This window comes from Stenella coeruleoalba (assembly GCF_951394435.1).
Source record: "Stenella coeruleoalba genome assembly, contig: scaffold_166, whole genome shotgun sequence".
NCBI lineage: Eukaryota > Metazoa > Chordata > Mammalia > Artiodactyla > Delphinidae > Stenella > Stenella coeruleoalba.
In genome coordinates this window covers 23581-38889 of record NW_027646175.1, presented here as the reverse complement: position 1 = coordinate 38889, position 15309 = coordinate 23581, and positions in this window count along the sequence as shown.

Here is a 15309-nt window from a genome sequence, read left to right as displayed (position 1 = left end):
TCCGCAGAAATTGCAAACTGGGCCAAACAGGAGGTTAAAGGGACTGACTCTCCAAGTCGGGAGAGTGTTAGTAAAGCGTCTGGAATGTTGCACCCGAGTACCAGGGTATTTAAACTGAGACATATTTGAACACGTCTCCCGATCACATGGTTGATCATACTCTGGGTTCCACATGCATGTTTTAGCTGAAGGAAGAATACCTTAAACCTGGAGAGTTAAGACCCGTGTAATGGGTACCATGCAATATGACTTCAAAGGGTCTTCATTTGCTCACCGAACCTCTCCAATCCTATCACTGCTGCGTTTATGCCCCTGTACACATGCTTGATTCTCTTTCGGAGACATAGCAATCCATAGGTTTTAAGATACTTACTAGTCAGGTACATTCTTAGGCGTTTAATATGCGGTGTTGAGTCCATTTCGTTGAGCAAGGAGTAGCTCTTGTCTATTCCATATTTGGCTTAAGGAACTTTATCTGTGCTCATTTCAATCTCTGGTTTTATGCAGCAACCCAACTCACCTTTCCCCTTAAGCAAGCATAAGTTGGTTTTCTAAATTTGAGAACCTGTTCTGTTTTGGAATTCAGTTCCTGTGTAGCCAAGTTTACATTCCGTGTATTAGTGATATCTTATGATGTTTCTTTTTCTGTGTGACTTATTTCAGTTAGAATCATCGTACCTGAATCTACTCATTATGCTGCTACGGGCCTGATGACATAGATTTCATTGCTGAGTGATACTGCATTGTACGTAAGTACCACAAGTTCTTTATCCATTTTTCACTTTCTGCGATGTTGAACTTGTACTGTAAACGAGGTTCTTGTAAACAGAGGCGTCCCAAACTTTGGGGTGGCTGTGTCTTTTTGATTTTAATTTCCCTAAGCTATAGGACCATAAGTGGCAGTGCCCTAGGCTCTGTTGCTTTGTTTTTTAGATGTTTCAGGAAACACCATACACTTCTCCTGAGTGTCTGTTGGTAATTTACATCCCGCCCATCAGCATAACAAGGCTTCCAGTTCTCCATGGCCTGTCCTGCCTTTCTGGATTTTACACTTTTTTCAGATGGCCCTTTTGACCGGGGGGAAGTGAGACTTCATTGTAGTGCAGATTTCCTTTGCAAGCTTGCTTGGTTGGCCAAAAAGGGTGTATGCATTTTTTCCTGAATATATTCAGGAAAAAACGCATACGCCGTTTTTGGCCAAGTGCATCATTGTGGACGTTCTGCCTCTTTTCCTATGCTTTCAATGCAATTCCAGTCTACCTCCTGAAATCGGTTTCCTGCAATTCTGCCCCGCTTTCAAGTCCTCTTGGCAGCCTTACTTCAGTCTATTTTTGGACGATAGCTGTCATTTATAACTCTGCAGGTTTGTGAATTACAGTGCCTCTGAGCTCCTTTCTTCAACTCGCTTTCTTTTCAGCTGGCCGCAACACCGCAGGATGGCTTCAGGCCCTAATCTGGTTCCGGCACGGCACACTGAGCCTTTGGTTAATTCCTCTTCCTGGTGGGAAATGAGAGTTAAATTTGCCCGTCCAGACACCTCCAGCTAGCCTCTCATTGGTTCTCGCTATTCCTGTTCATCTTCCGCAGAAATTGCAAACTGGGCCAAACAGGAGGTTAAAGGGACTGACTCTCCAAGTCGGGAGAGTGTTAGTAAAGCGTCTGGAATGTTGCACCCGAGTACCAGGGTACGAAAACTGGGACATATTTGAAGACGTCTCCCGATCACATGGTTGATCATACTCTAGGTTGCACATGCATGTTTTAGCTGAAGGAAGAATACCTTAAACCTGGGTAGTTGAAACCCGTGGAATGGGTACCATGCAATATGACTTCAAAGGGTCTTCATTTGCTCACCGAACCTCTCCAATCCTATCACTGCTGCGTTTATGCCCCTGTACACATGCTTGATTCTCTTTCGGAGACATAGCAATCCATAGGTTTTAAGATACTTACTAGTCAGGTACATTCTTAGGCGTTTAATATGGGGTGTTGAGTCCATTTCGTTGAGCAAGGAGTAGCTCTTGTCTATTCCATATTTGGCTTAAGGAACTTTATCTGTGCTCATTTCAATCTCTGGTTTTATGCAGCACCCCAACTCACCTTTCCCCTTAAGCAAGCATAAGTTGGTTTTCTAAATTTGAGACCCTGTTCTGTTCTGTAATTCAGTTCCTGTGTAGCCAAGTTTACATTCCGTGTATTACTGATATCTTATGATGTTTCTTTTTCTGTGTGACTTATTTCAGTTAGAATCATCATACCTGAATCCACTCATTGTGCTGCTAAGGGCCTGATGACACAGATTTCATTGCTGAGTGATATTGCTTTGTAAGTAAATACCACAACTTCTTTATCCATTTTTCACTTTCTGCGATGTTGAACTTGTACTGTAAACGAGGTTCTTGTAAACAGAGCCGATCCAAACTTTGGGGTGGCTGTGTCTTTTTGATTTTAAATTCACTAAGCTATAGGACCATAAGTGGAAGTGCCCTAGGCTCTGTTGCTTTGTTTTTTAGATGTTTCAGGAAACACCATACACTTCTCCCGAGTGGTTGTTGGCAATTTACATCCCGCCTTTCAGCATAACAAGGCTCACAGTTCTCCATGGCCTGTCCTGCCTTTCTGGATTTTACACTTTTTTCAGATGGCCCTTTTGACCGGGGGGAAGTGAGACTTCATTGTAGTGCAGATTTCCTTTGCAAGCTTGCTTGGTTGGCCAAAAAGGGCGTATGCGTTTTTTCCTGAATATATTCAGGAAAAAACGCATACGCCCTTTTTGGCCAAGTGCATCATTGTGGACGTTCTGCCTCTTTTCCTATGCTTTCAATGCAATTCCAGTCTACCTCCTGCAATCGGTTTCCTGCAATTCTGCCCCGCTTTCAAGTCCTCTTGGCAGCCTTACTTCAGTCTATTTTTGGACGATAGCTGTCATTTATAACTCTGCAGGTTTGTGAATTACAGTGCCCCTGAGTTGCTTTCTTCAACTCGCTTTCTTGTGACCTGGCCGCAACACCGCAGGATGTCTTCAGGCCCTAATCTGGTTCTGGCACGGCATGCTGAGCCTTTGGTTAATTCCTCTTCCTGGTGGGAAATGAGAGTTAAATTTGCCCATCCAGACACCTCCAGCTAGTCTCTCATTGGTTCTCGCTATTCCTGTTCATCTTCCGCAGAAATTGCAAACTGGGCCAAACAGGAGGTTAAAGAGACTGACTCTCCAAGTCGGGAGAGTGTTAGTAAAGCGTCTGGAATTTTGCACCCGAGTACCAGCGTACGAAAACTGGGACATATTTGAACACGTCTCCCGATCACATGGTTGATCATACTCTAGGTTCCACATGCATGTTTTAGCTGAAGGAAGAATACCTTAAACCTGGGTAGTTGAAACCCGTGGAATGGGTACCATGCAATATGACTTCAAAGGGTCTTCATTTGCTCACGAACCTCTCCAATCCTATCATTGCTGCGTTTATGCCCCTGTACACATGCTTGATTCTCTTTCGGAGACATAGCAATCCATAGGTTTTAAGATACTTACTAGTCAGGTACATTCTTAGGCGTTTAATATGGGGTGTTGAGTCCATTTCGTTGAGCAAGGAGTAGCTCTTGTCTATTCCATATTTGGCTTAAGGAACTTTATCTGTGCTCATTTCAATCTCTGGTTTTATGCAGCACCCCAACTCACCTTTCCCCTTAAGCAAGCATAAGTTGGTTTTCTAAATTTGAGACCCTGTTCTGTTCTGTAATTCAGTTCCTGTGTAGCCAAGTTTACATTCCGTGTATTACTGATATCTTATGATGTTTCTTTTTCTGTGTGACTTATTTCAGTTAGAATCATCATACCTGAATCCACTCATTGTGCTGCTAAGGGCCTGATGACACAGATTTCATTGCTGAGTGATATTGTTTTGTAAGTAAATACCACAACTTCTTTACCCATTTTTCACTTTCTGTGATATTGAACTTGTACGGTAAACGAGGTCCTTGTAAACAGAGGCGTCCCAAACTTTGGGGTGGCTGTGTCTTTTTGATTTTAATTTCCCTAAGCTATAGGACCATAAGTGGAAGTGCCCTAGGTTCTGTTGCTTTGTTTTTTAGATGTTTCAGGAAACACCATACACTTCTCCCGAGTGTCTGTTGGCAATTTACATCCCGCCCATCAGCATAACAAGGCTCCCAGTTCTCCATGGCCTGTCCTGCCTTTCTGGATTTTACACTTTTTTCAGATGGCCCTTTTGACCGGGGGGAAGTGAGACTTCATTGTAGTGCAGATTTCCTTTGCAAGCTTGCTTGGTTGGCCAAAAAGGGCGTATGCGTTTTTTCCTGAATATATTCAGGAAAAAACGCATATGCCCTTTTTGGCCAAGTGCATCATTGTGGACGTTCTGCCTCTTTTCCTATGCTTTCAATGCAATTCCAGTCTACCTCCTGAAATCGGTTTCCTGCAATTCTGCCCCGCTTTCAAGTCCTCTTGGCAGCCTTACTTCAGTCTATTTTTGGACGATAGCTGTCATTTATAACTCTGCAGGTTTGTGAATTACAGTGCCCCTGAGCTCCTTTCTTCAACTCGCTTTCTTTTGAGCTGGCCGCAACACCGCAGGATGGCTTCAGGCCCTAATCTGGTTCCGGCACGGCACGCTGAGCCTTTGGTTAATTCCTCTTCCTGGTTGGAAATGAGAGTTGAATTTGCCCGTCCAGACACCTCCAGCTAGTCTCTCATTGGTTCTCGCTATTCCTGTTCATCTTCCACAGAAATTGCAAACTGGGCCAAACAGGAGGTTAAAGGGACTGACTCTCCAAGTCGGGAGAATGTTAGTAAAGCGTCTGGAATGTTGCACCCGAGTACCAGGGTACGAAAACTGAGACATATTTGAACACATCTCCCGATCACATGGTTGATCATACTCTGGGTTCCACATGCATGTTTTAGCTGAAGGAAGAATACCTAAAACCTGGGTAGTTGAAACCCGTGGAATGGGTACCATGCAATATGACTTCAAAGGGTCTTCATTTGCTCACGAACCTCTCCAATCCTATCACTGCTGCGTTTATGCCCCTGTACACATGCTTGATTCTCTTTCGGAGACATAGCAATCCATAGGTTTTAAGATACTTACTAGTCAGGTACATTCTTAGGCGTTTAATATGGGGTGTTGAGTCCATTTCGTTGAGCAAGGAGTAGCTCTTGTCTATTCCATATTTGGCTTAAGGAACTTTATCTGTGCTCATTTCAATCTCTGGTTTTATGCAGCACCCCAACTCACCTTTCCCCTTAAGCAAGCATAAGTTGGTTTTCTAAATTTGAGACACTGTTCTGTTCTGTAATTCAGTTCCTGTGTAGCCAAGTTTACATTCCGTGTATTACTGATATCTTATGATGTTTCTTTTTCTGTGTGACTTATTTCAGTTAGAATCATCATACCTGAATCCACTCATTGTGCTGCTAAGGGCCTGATGACAAAGATTTCATTGCTGAGTGATATTGTTTTGTAAGTAAATACCACAACTTCTTTACCCATTTTTCACTTTCTGCGATGTTGAACTTGTACTGTAAATGAGGTTCTTGTAAACAGAGCCGTTCCAAACTTTGGGGTGGCTGTGTCTTTTTGATTTTAATTTCCCTAAGCTATAGGACCATAAGTGGAAGTGCCCTAGGTTCTGTTGCTTTGTTTTTTAGATGTTTCAGGAAACACCATACACTTCTCCCGAGTGGTTGTTGGCAATTTACATCCCGCCCTTCAGCATAACAAGGCTCCCAGTTCTCCATGGCCTGTACTGCCTTTGTGGATTTTACCCTTTTTTCAGATGGCCCTTTTGACCGGGGGGAAGTGAGAATTCATTGTAGTGCAGATTTCCTTTGCAAGCTTGCTTGGTTGGCCAAAAAGGGCTTATGCGTTTTTTCCTGAATATATTCAGGAAAAAACGCATACGCCCTTTTTGGCCAAGTGCATCATTGTGGACGTTCTGCCTCTTTTCCTATGCTTTCAATGCAATTCCAGTCTACCTCCTGAAATCGGTTTCCTGCAATTCTGCCCCGCTTTCAAGTCCTCTTGGCAGCCTTACTTCAGTCTATTTTTGGACGATAGCTGTCATTTATAACTCTGCAGGTTTGTGAATTACAGTGCCCCTGAGCTCCTTTCTTCAACTCGCTTTCTTTTGAGCTGGCCGGAACACCGCAGGATGGCTTCAGGCCCTAATCTGGATCCGGCACGGCACGCTGAGCCTTTGGTTATTTCCTCTTCCTGGTGGGAAATGAGAGTTAAATTTGCCTGTCCAGACACCTCCAGCTAGTCTCTCATTGGTTCTCGCTATTCCTGTTCATCTTCCGCAGAAATTGCAAACTGGGCCAAACAGGAGGTTAAAGGCGCTGACTCTCCAAGTGGGGAGAGTGTTAGTAAAGCGTCTGGAATGTTGCACCCGAGTACCAGGGGAGGAAAACTGAGACATATTTGAACACGTCTCCCGTTCACATGGTTGATCATACTTGGGTTCCACATGCATGTTTTAGCTGAAGGAAGAATACCTAAAACCTGGGTAGTTGAAACCCATGGAATGGGTACCATGCAATATGACTTCAAAGGGTCTTCATTTGCTCACCGAACCTCTCCAATCCTATCACTGCTGCGTTTATGCCCCTGTACACATGCTTGATTCTCTTTCGGAGACATAGCAATCCATAGGTTTTAAGATACTTACTAGTCAGGTACATTCTTAGGCGTTTAATATGCGGTGTTTAGTCCATTTCGTTGAGCAAGGAGTAGCTCTTGTCTATTCCATATTTGGCTTAGGGAACTTTATCTGTGCTCATTTCAATCTCTGGTTTTATGCAGCACCCCAACTCACCTTTCCCCTTAAGCAAGCATAAGTTGGTTTTCTAAATTTGAGACCCTGTTCTGTTTTGGAATGCAGTTCCTGTGTAGCCAAGTTTACATTCCGTGTATTAGTGATATCTTATGATGTTTCTTTTTCTGTGTGACTTATTTCAGTTAGAATCATCGTACTTGAATCTACTCATTATGCTGCTACGGGCCTGATGACATAGATTTCATTGCTGAGTGATACTGCATTGTACGTAAGTACCACAAGTTCTTTATGCATTTTTCACTTTCTGTGATATTGAACTTGTACGGTAAACGAGGTTCTTGTAAACAGAGGCGTCCCAAACTTTGGGGTGGCTGTGTCTTTTTGATTTTAATTTCCCTAAGCTATAGGACCATAAGTGGAAGTGCCCTAGGTTCTGTTGCTTTGTTTTTTAGATGTTTCAGGAAACACCATACACTTCTCCCGAGTGGTTGTTGGCAATTTACATCCCGCCCTTCAGCATAACAAGGCTCCCAGTTCTCCATGGCCTGTCCTGCCTTTCTGGATTTTACCCTTTTTTCAGATGGCCCTTTTGACCGGGGGGAAGTGAGACTTCATTGTAGTGCAGATTTCCTTTCCAAGCTTGCTTGGTTGGCCAAAAAGGGCGTATACGTTTTTTCCTGAATATATTCAGGAAAAAACGCATACGCCCTTTTTGGCCAAGTGCATCATTGTGGACGTTCTGCCTCTTTTCCTATGCTTTCAATGCAATTCCAGTCTACCTCCTGAAATCGGTTTCCTGCAATTCTGCCCCGCTTTCAAGTCCTCTTGGCAGCCTTACTTCAGTCTATTTTTGGACGATAGCTGTCATTTATAACTCTGCAGGTTTGTGAATTACAGTGCCCCTGAGCTCCTTTCTTCAACTCGCTTTCTTTTGAGCTGGCCGCAACACCACAGGATGGCTTCAGGCCCTAATCTGGTTCCAGCACGGCACGCTGAGCCTTTGGTTAATTCCTCTTCCTGGTGGGAAATGAGAGTTAAATTTGCCAATCCAGACACCTCCAGCTAGTCTCTCATTGGTTCTCGCTATTCCTGTTCATCTTCCACAGAAATTGCAAACTGGGCCAAACAGGAGGTTAAAGGGACTGACTCTCTAAGTCGGGAGAGTGTTAGTAAAGCGTCTGGAATGTTGCACCCGAGTACCAGGGTACGAAAACTGAGACATATTTGAACACGTCTCCCGATCACATGGTTGATCATACTCTGGGTTCCACATGCATGTTTTAGCTGAAGGAAGAATACCTAAAACCTGGGTAGTTGAAACCCGTGGAATGGGTACCATGCAATATGACTTCAAAGGGTCTTCATTTGCTCACCGAACATCTCCAATCCTATCACTGCTGCGTTTATGCCCCTGTACACATGCTTGATTCTCTTTCGGAGACATAGCAATCCATAGGTTTTAAGATACTTACAAGTCAGGTACATTCTTAGGCGTTTAATATGGGGTGTTGAGTCCATTTCGTTGAGCAAGGAGTAGGTCTTGTCTATTCCATATTTGGCTTAAGGAACTTTATCTGTGCTCATTTCAATCTCTGGTTTTATGCAGCACCCCAACTCACCTTTCCCCTTAAGCAAGCATAAGTTGGTTTTCTAAATTTGAGACACTGTTCTGTTCTGTAATTCAGTTCCTGTGTAGCCACGTTTACATTCCGTGTATTACTGATATCTTATGATGTTTCTTTTTCTGTGTGACTTATTTCAGTTAGAATCATCATACCTGAATCCACTCATTGTGCTGCTAAGGGCCTGATGACAAAGATTTCATTGCTGAGTGATATTGTTTTGTAAGTAAATACCACAACTTCTTTACCCATTTTTCACTTTCTGCGATGTTGAACTTGTACTGTAAACGAGGTTCTTGTAAACAGAGCCGTTCCAAACTTTGGGGTGGCTGTGTCTTTTTGATTTTAATTTCCCTAAGCTATAGGACCATAAGTGGAAGTGCCCTAGGTTCTGTTGCTTTGTTTTTTAGATGTTTCAGGAAACACCATACACTTCTCCCGAGTGGTTGTTTGCAATTTACATCCCGCCCTTCAGCATAACAAGGCTCCCAGTTCTCCATGGCCTGTCCTGCCTTTCTGGATTTTACCGTTTTTTCAGATGGCCCTTTTGACCGGGGGGAAGTGAGACTTCATTGTAGTGCAGATTTCCTTTGCAAGCTTGCTTGGTTGGCCAAAAAGGGCGTATGCGTTTTTTCCTGAATATATTCAGGAAAAAACGCATACGCCCTTTTTGGCCAAGTGCATCATTGTGGACGTTCTGCCTCTTTTCCTATGCTTTCAATGCAATTCCAGTCTACCTCCTGAAATCGGTTTCCTGCAATTCTGCCCCGCTTTCAAGTCCTCTTGGCAGCCTTACTTCAGTCTATTTTTGGACGATAGCTGTCATTTATAACTCTGCAGGTTTGTGAATTACAGTGCCCCTGAGCTCCTTTCTACAACTCGCTTTCTTTTGAGCTGGCCGGAACACCGCAGGATGGCTTCAGGCCCTAATCTGGATCCGGCACGGCACGCTGAGCCTTTGGTTATTTCCTCTTCCTGGTGGGAAATGAGAGTTAAATTTGCCCGTCCAGACACCTCCAGCTAGTCTCTCATTGGTTCTCGCTATTCCTGTTCATCTTCCGCAGAAATTGCAAACTGGGCCAAACAGGAGGTTAAAGGCGCTGACTCTCCAAGTGGGGAGAGTGTTAGTAAAGCGTCTGGAATGTTGCACCCGAGTACCAGGGGAGGAAAACTGAGACATATTTGAACACGTCTCCCGTTCACATGGTTGATCATACTTGGGTTCCACATGCATGGTTTAGCTGAAGGAAGAATACCTTAAACCTGGAGAGTTGAAACCCGTGGAATGGGTACCATGCAATATGACTTCAAAGGGTCTTCATTTGCTCACCGAACCTCTCCAATCCTATCACTGCTGCGTTTATGCCCCTGTACACATGCTTGATTCTCTTTCGGAGACATAGCAATCCATAGGTTTTAAGATACTTACTAGTCAGGTACATTCTTAGGCGTTTAATATGCGGTGTTTAGTCCATTTCGTTGAGCAAGGAGTAGCTCTTGTCTATTCCATATTTGGCTTAGGGAACTTTATCTGTGCTCATTTCAATCTCTGGTTTTATGCAGCACCCCAACTCACCTTTCCCCTTAAGCAAGCATAAGTTGGTTTTCTAAATTTGAGACCCTGTTCTGTTTTGGAATGCAGTTCCTGTGTAGCCAAGTTTACATTCCGTGTATTAGTGATATCTTATGATGTTTCTTTTTCTGTGTGACTTATTTCAGTTAGAATCATCGTACCTGAATCTACTCATTATGCTGCTACGGGCCTGATGACATAGATTTCATTGCTGAGTGATACTGCATTGTACGTAAGTACCACAAGTTCTTTATGCATTTTTCACTTTCTGTGATATTGAACTTGTACGGTAAACGAGGTTCTTGTAAACAGAGGCGTCCCAAACTTTGGGGTGGCTGTGTCTTTTTGATTTTAATTTCCCTAAGCTATAGGACCATAAGTGGAAGTGCCCTAGGCTCTGTTGCTTTGTTTTTTAGATGTTTCAGGAAACACCATACACTTCTCCGGAGTGTCTGTTGGCAATTTACATCCCGCCCATCAGCATAACAAGGCTCCCAGTTCTCCATGGCCTGTCCTGCCTTTCTGGATTTTACACTTTTTTCAGATGGCCCTTTTGACCGGGGGGAAGTGAGACTTCATTGTAGTGCAGATTTCCTTTGCAAGTTTGCTTGGTTGGCCAAAAAGGGCGTATGCGTTTTTTCCTGAATATATTCAGGAAAAAACGCATACGCCCTTTTTGGCCAAGTGCATCATTGTGGACGTTCTGCCTCTTTTCCTATGCTTTCAATGCAATTCCAGTCTACCTCCTGAAATCGGTTTCCTGCAATTCTGCCCCGCTTTCAAGTCCTCTTGGCAGCCTTACTTCAGTCTATTTTTGGACGATAGCTGTCATTTATAACTCTGCAGGTTTGTGAATTACAGTGCCCCTGAGCTCCTTTCTTCAACTCGCTTTCTTTTGAGCTGGCCGCAACACCGCAGGATGGCTTCAGGCCCTAATCTGGTTCCGGCACGGCACGCTGAGCCTTTGGTTAATTCCTCTTCCTGGTGGGAAATGAGAGTTAAATTTGCCCATCCAGACACCTCCAGCTAGTCTCTCATTGGTTCTCGCTATTCCTGTTCATCTTCCACAGAAATTGCAAACTGGGCCAAACAGGAGGTTAAAGGGACTGACTCTCCAAGTCGGGAGAGTGTTAGTAAAGCGTCTGGAATGTTGCACCCGAGTACCAGCGTACGAAAACTGAGACATATTTGAACACGTCTCCCGATCACATGGTTGATCATACTCTGGGTTCCACATGCATGTTTTAGCTGAAGGAAGAATACCTAAAACCTGGGTAGTTGAAACCCGTGGAATGGGTACCATGCAATATGACTTCAAAGGGTCTTCATTTGCTCACTGAACATCTCCAATCCTATCACTGCTGCGTTTATGCCCCTGTACACATGCTTGATTCTCTTTCGGAGACATAGCAATCCATAGGTTTTAAGATACTTACTAGTCAGGTACATTCTTAGGCGTTTAATATGGGGTGTTGAGTCCATTTCGTTGAGCAAGGAGTAGCTCTTGTCTATTCCATATTTGGCTTAAGGAACTTTATCTGTGCTCATTTCAATCTCTGGTTTTATGCAGCACCCCAACTCACCTTTCCCCTTAAGCAAGCATAAGTTGGTTTTCTAAATTTGAGACACTGTTCTGTTCTGTAATTCAGTTCCTGTGTAGCCAAGTTTACATTCCGTGTATTACTGATATCTTATGATGTTTCTTTTTCTGTGTGACTTATTTCAGTTAGAATCATCATACCTGAATCCACTCATTGTGCTGCTAAGGGCCTGATGACACAGATTTCATTGCTGAGTGATATTGTTTTGTAAGTAAATACCACAACTTCTTTACCCATTTTTCACTTTCTGCGATGTTGAACTTGTACTGTAAACGAGGTTCTTGTAAACAGAGCCGTTCCAAACTTTGGGGTGGCTGTGTCTTTTTGATTTTAATTTCCCTAAGCTATAGGACCATAAGTGGAAGTGCCCTAGGTTCTGTTGCTTTGTTTTTTAGATGTTTCAGGAAACACCATACACTTCTCCCGAGTGGTTGTTGGCAATTTACATCCCGCCCTTCAGCATAACAAGGCTCCCAGTTCTCCATGGCCTGTCCTGCCTTTCTGGATTTTACCCTTTTTTCAGATGGCCCTTTTGACCGGGGGGAAGTGAGACTTCATTGTAGTGCAGATTGCCTTTGCAAGCTTGCTTGGTTGGCCAAAAAGGGCGTATGCGTTTTTTCCTGAATATATTCAGGAAAAAACGCATATGCCCTTTTTGGCCAAGTGCATCATTGTGGACTTTCTGCCTCTTTTCCTATGCTTTCAATGCAATTCCAGTCTACCTCCTGAAATCGGTTTCCTGCAATTCTGCCCCGCTTTCAAGTCCTCTTGGCAGCCTTACTTCAGTCTATTTTTGGACGATAGCTGTCATTTATAACTCTGCAGGTTTGTGAATTACAGTGCCCCTGAGCTCCTTTCTTCAACTCGCTTTCTTGTGACCTGGCCGCAACACCGCAGGATGGCTTCAGGCCCTAATCTGGATCCGGCACGGCACGCTGAGCCTTTGGTTATTTCCTCTTCCTGGTGGGAAATGAGAGTTAAATTTGCCCGTCCAGACACCTCCAGCTAGTCTCTCATTGGTTCTCGCTATTCCTGTTCATCTTCCGCAGAAATTGCAAACTGGGCCAAACAGGAGGTTAAAGGCGCTGACTCTCCAAGTGGGGAGAGTGTTAGTAAAGCGTCAGGAATGTTGCACCCGAGTACCAGGGGAGGAAAACTGAGACATATTTGAACACGTCTCCCGTTCACATGGTTGATCATACTTGGGTTCCACATGCATGTTTTAGCTGAAGGAAGAATACCTAAAACCTGGGTAGTTGAAACCCGTGGAATGGGTACCATGCAATATGACTTCAAAGGGTCTACATTTGCTCACCGAACCTCTCCAATCCTATCACTGCTGCGTTTATGCCCCTGTACACATGCTTGATTCTCTTTCGGAGACATAGCAATCCATAGGTTTTAAGATACTTACTAGTCAGGTACATTCTTAGGCGTTTAATATGCGGTGTTGAGTCCATTTCGTTGAGCAAGGAGTAGCTCTTGTCTATTCCATATTTGGCTTAAGGAAATTTATCTGTGCTCATTTCAATCTCTGGTTTTATGCAGCACCCCAACTCACCTTTCCCCTTAAGCAAGCATAAGTTGGTTTTCTAAATTTGAGACCCTGTTCTGTTTTGGAATGCAGTTCCTGTGTAGCCAAGTTTACATTCCGTGTATTAGTGATATCTTATGATGTTTCTTTTTCTGTGTGACTTATTTCAGTTAGAATCATCGTACCTGAATCCACTCATTATGCTGCTACGGGCCTGATGACATAGATTTCATTGCTGAGTGATACTGCATTGTACGTAAGTACCACAAGTTCTTTATGCATTTTTCACTTTCTGTGATATTGAACTTGTACGGTAAACGAGGTTCTTGTAAACAGAGGCGTCCCAAACTTTGGGGTGGCTGTGTCTTTTTGATTTTAATTTCCCTAAGCTATAGGACCATAAGTGGAAGTGCCCTAGGCTCTGTTGCTTTGTTTTTTAGATGTTTCAGGAAACACCATACACTTCTCCCGAGTGTCTGTTGGCAATTTACATCCCGCCCATCAGCATAACAAGGCTCCCAGTTCTCCATGGCCTGTCCTGCCTTTCTGGATTTTACACTTTTTTCAGATGGCCCTTTTGACCGGGGGGAAGTGAGACTTCATTGTAGTGCAGATTTCCTTTGCAAGCTTGCTTGGTTGGCCAAAAAGGGCGTATGCGTTTTTTCCTGAATATATTCAGGAAAAAACGCATACGCCCTTTTTGGCCAAGTGCATCATTGTGGACGTTCTGCCTCTTTTCCTATGCTTTCAATGCAATTCCAGTCTACCTCCTGAAATCGGTTTCCTGCAATTCTGCCCCGCTTTCAAGTCCTCTTGGCAGCCTTACTTCAGTCTATTTTTGGACGATAGCTGTCATTTATAACTCTGCAGGTTTGTGAATTACAGTGCCCCTGAGCTCCTTTCTTCAACTCGCTTTCTTTTGAGCTGGCTGCAACACCGCAGGATGGCTTCAGGCCCTAATCTGGTTCCGGCACGGCACGCTGAGCCTTTGGTTAATTCCTCTTCCTGGTGGGAAATGAGAGTTAAATTTCCCATCCAGACACCTCCAGCTAGTCTCTCATTGGTTCTCGCTATTCCTGTTCATCTTCCGCAGAAATTGCAAACTGGGCCAAACAGGAGGTTAAAGGCACTGACTCTCCAAGTCGGGAGAGTGTTAGTAAAGCGTTTGGAATGTTGCACCCGAGTACCAGGGGAGGAAAACTGAGACATATTTGAACACGTCTCCCGTTCACATGGTTGATCATACTCTGGGTTCAACATGCATGTTTTAGCTGAATACCTTAAACCTGGAGAGTTGAGACCCGTGTAATGGGTACCATGCAATATGACTTCAAAGAGTCTTCATTTGCTCACCGAACCTCTCCAATCCTATCACTGCTGCGTTTATGCCCCTGTACACAAGCTTGATTCTCTTTCGGAGACATAGCAATCCATAGGTTTTAAGATACTTACTAGTCAGGTACATTCTTAGGCGTTTAATATGCGGTGTTGAGTCCATTTCGTTGAGCAAGGAGTAGCTCTTGTCTATTCCATATTTGGCTTAAGGAACTTTATCTGTGCTCATTTCAATCTCTGGTTTTATGCAGCACCGCAACTCACCTTTACCCTTAAGCAAGCATAAGTTGGTTTTCTAAATTTGAGACCCTGTTCTGTTCTGTAATTCAGTTCCTGTGTAGCCAAGTTTACATTCCGTGTATTACTGATATCTTATGATGTTTCTTTTTCTGTGTGACTTATTTCAGTTAGAATCATCATACCTGAATCCACTCATTGTGCTGCTAAGGGCCTATTGACACAGATTCATTCCTGAGTGATATTGCTTTGTAAGTAAATACCACAACTTCTTTATCCATTTTTCACTTTCTGCGATGTTGAACTTGTACTGTAAACGAGGTTCTTGTAAACAGAGGCGTCCCAAACTTTGGGGTGGCTGTGTCTTTTTTATTTTAATTTCCCTAAGCTATAGGACCATAAGTGGAAGTGCCCTAGGCTCTGTTGCTTTGTTTTTTAGATGTTTCAGGAAACACCATACACTTCTCCCCAGTGTCTGTTGGCAATTTACATCCCGCCCATCAGCATAACAAGGCTCCCAGTTCTCCATGGCCTGTCCTGCCTTTCTGGATTTTACACTTTTTTCAGATGGCCCTTTTGACCGGGGGGAAGTGAGACTTCATTGTAGTG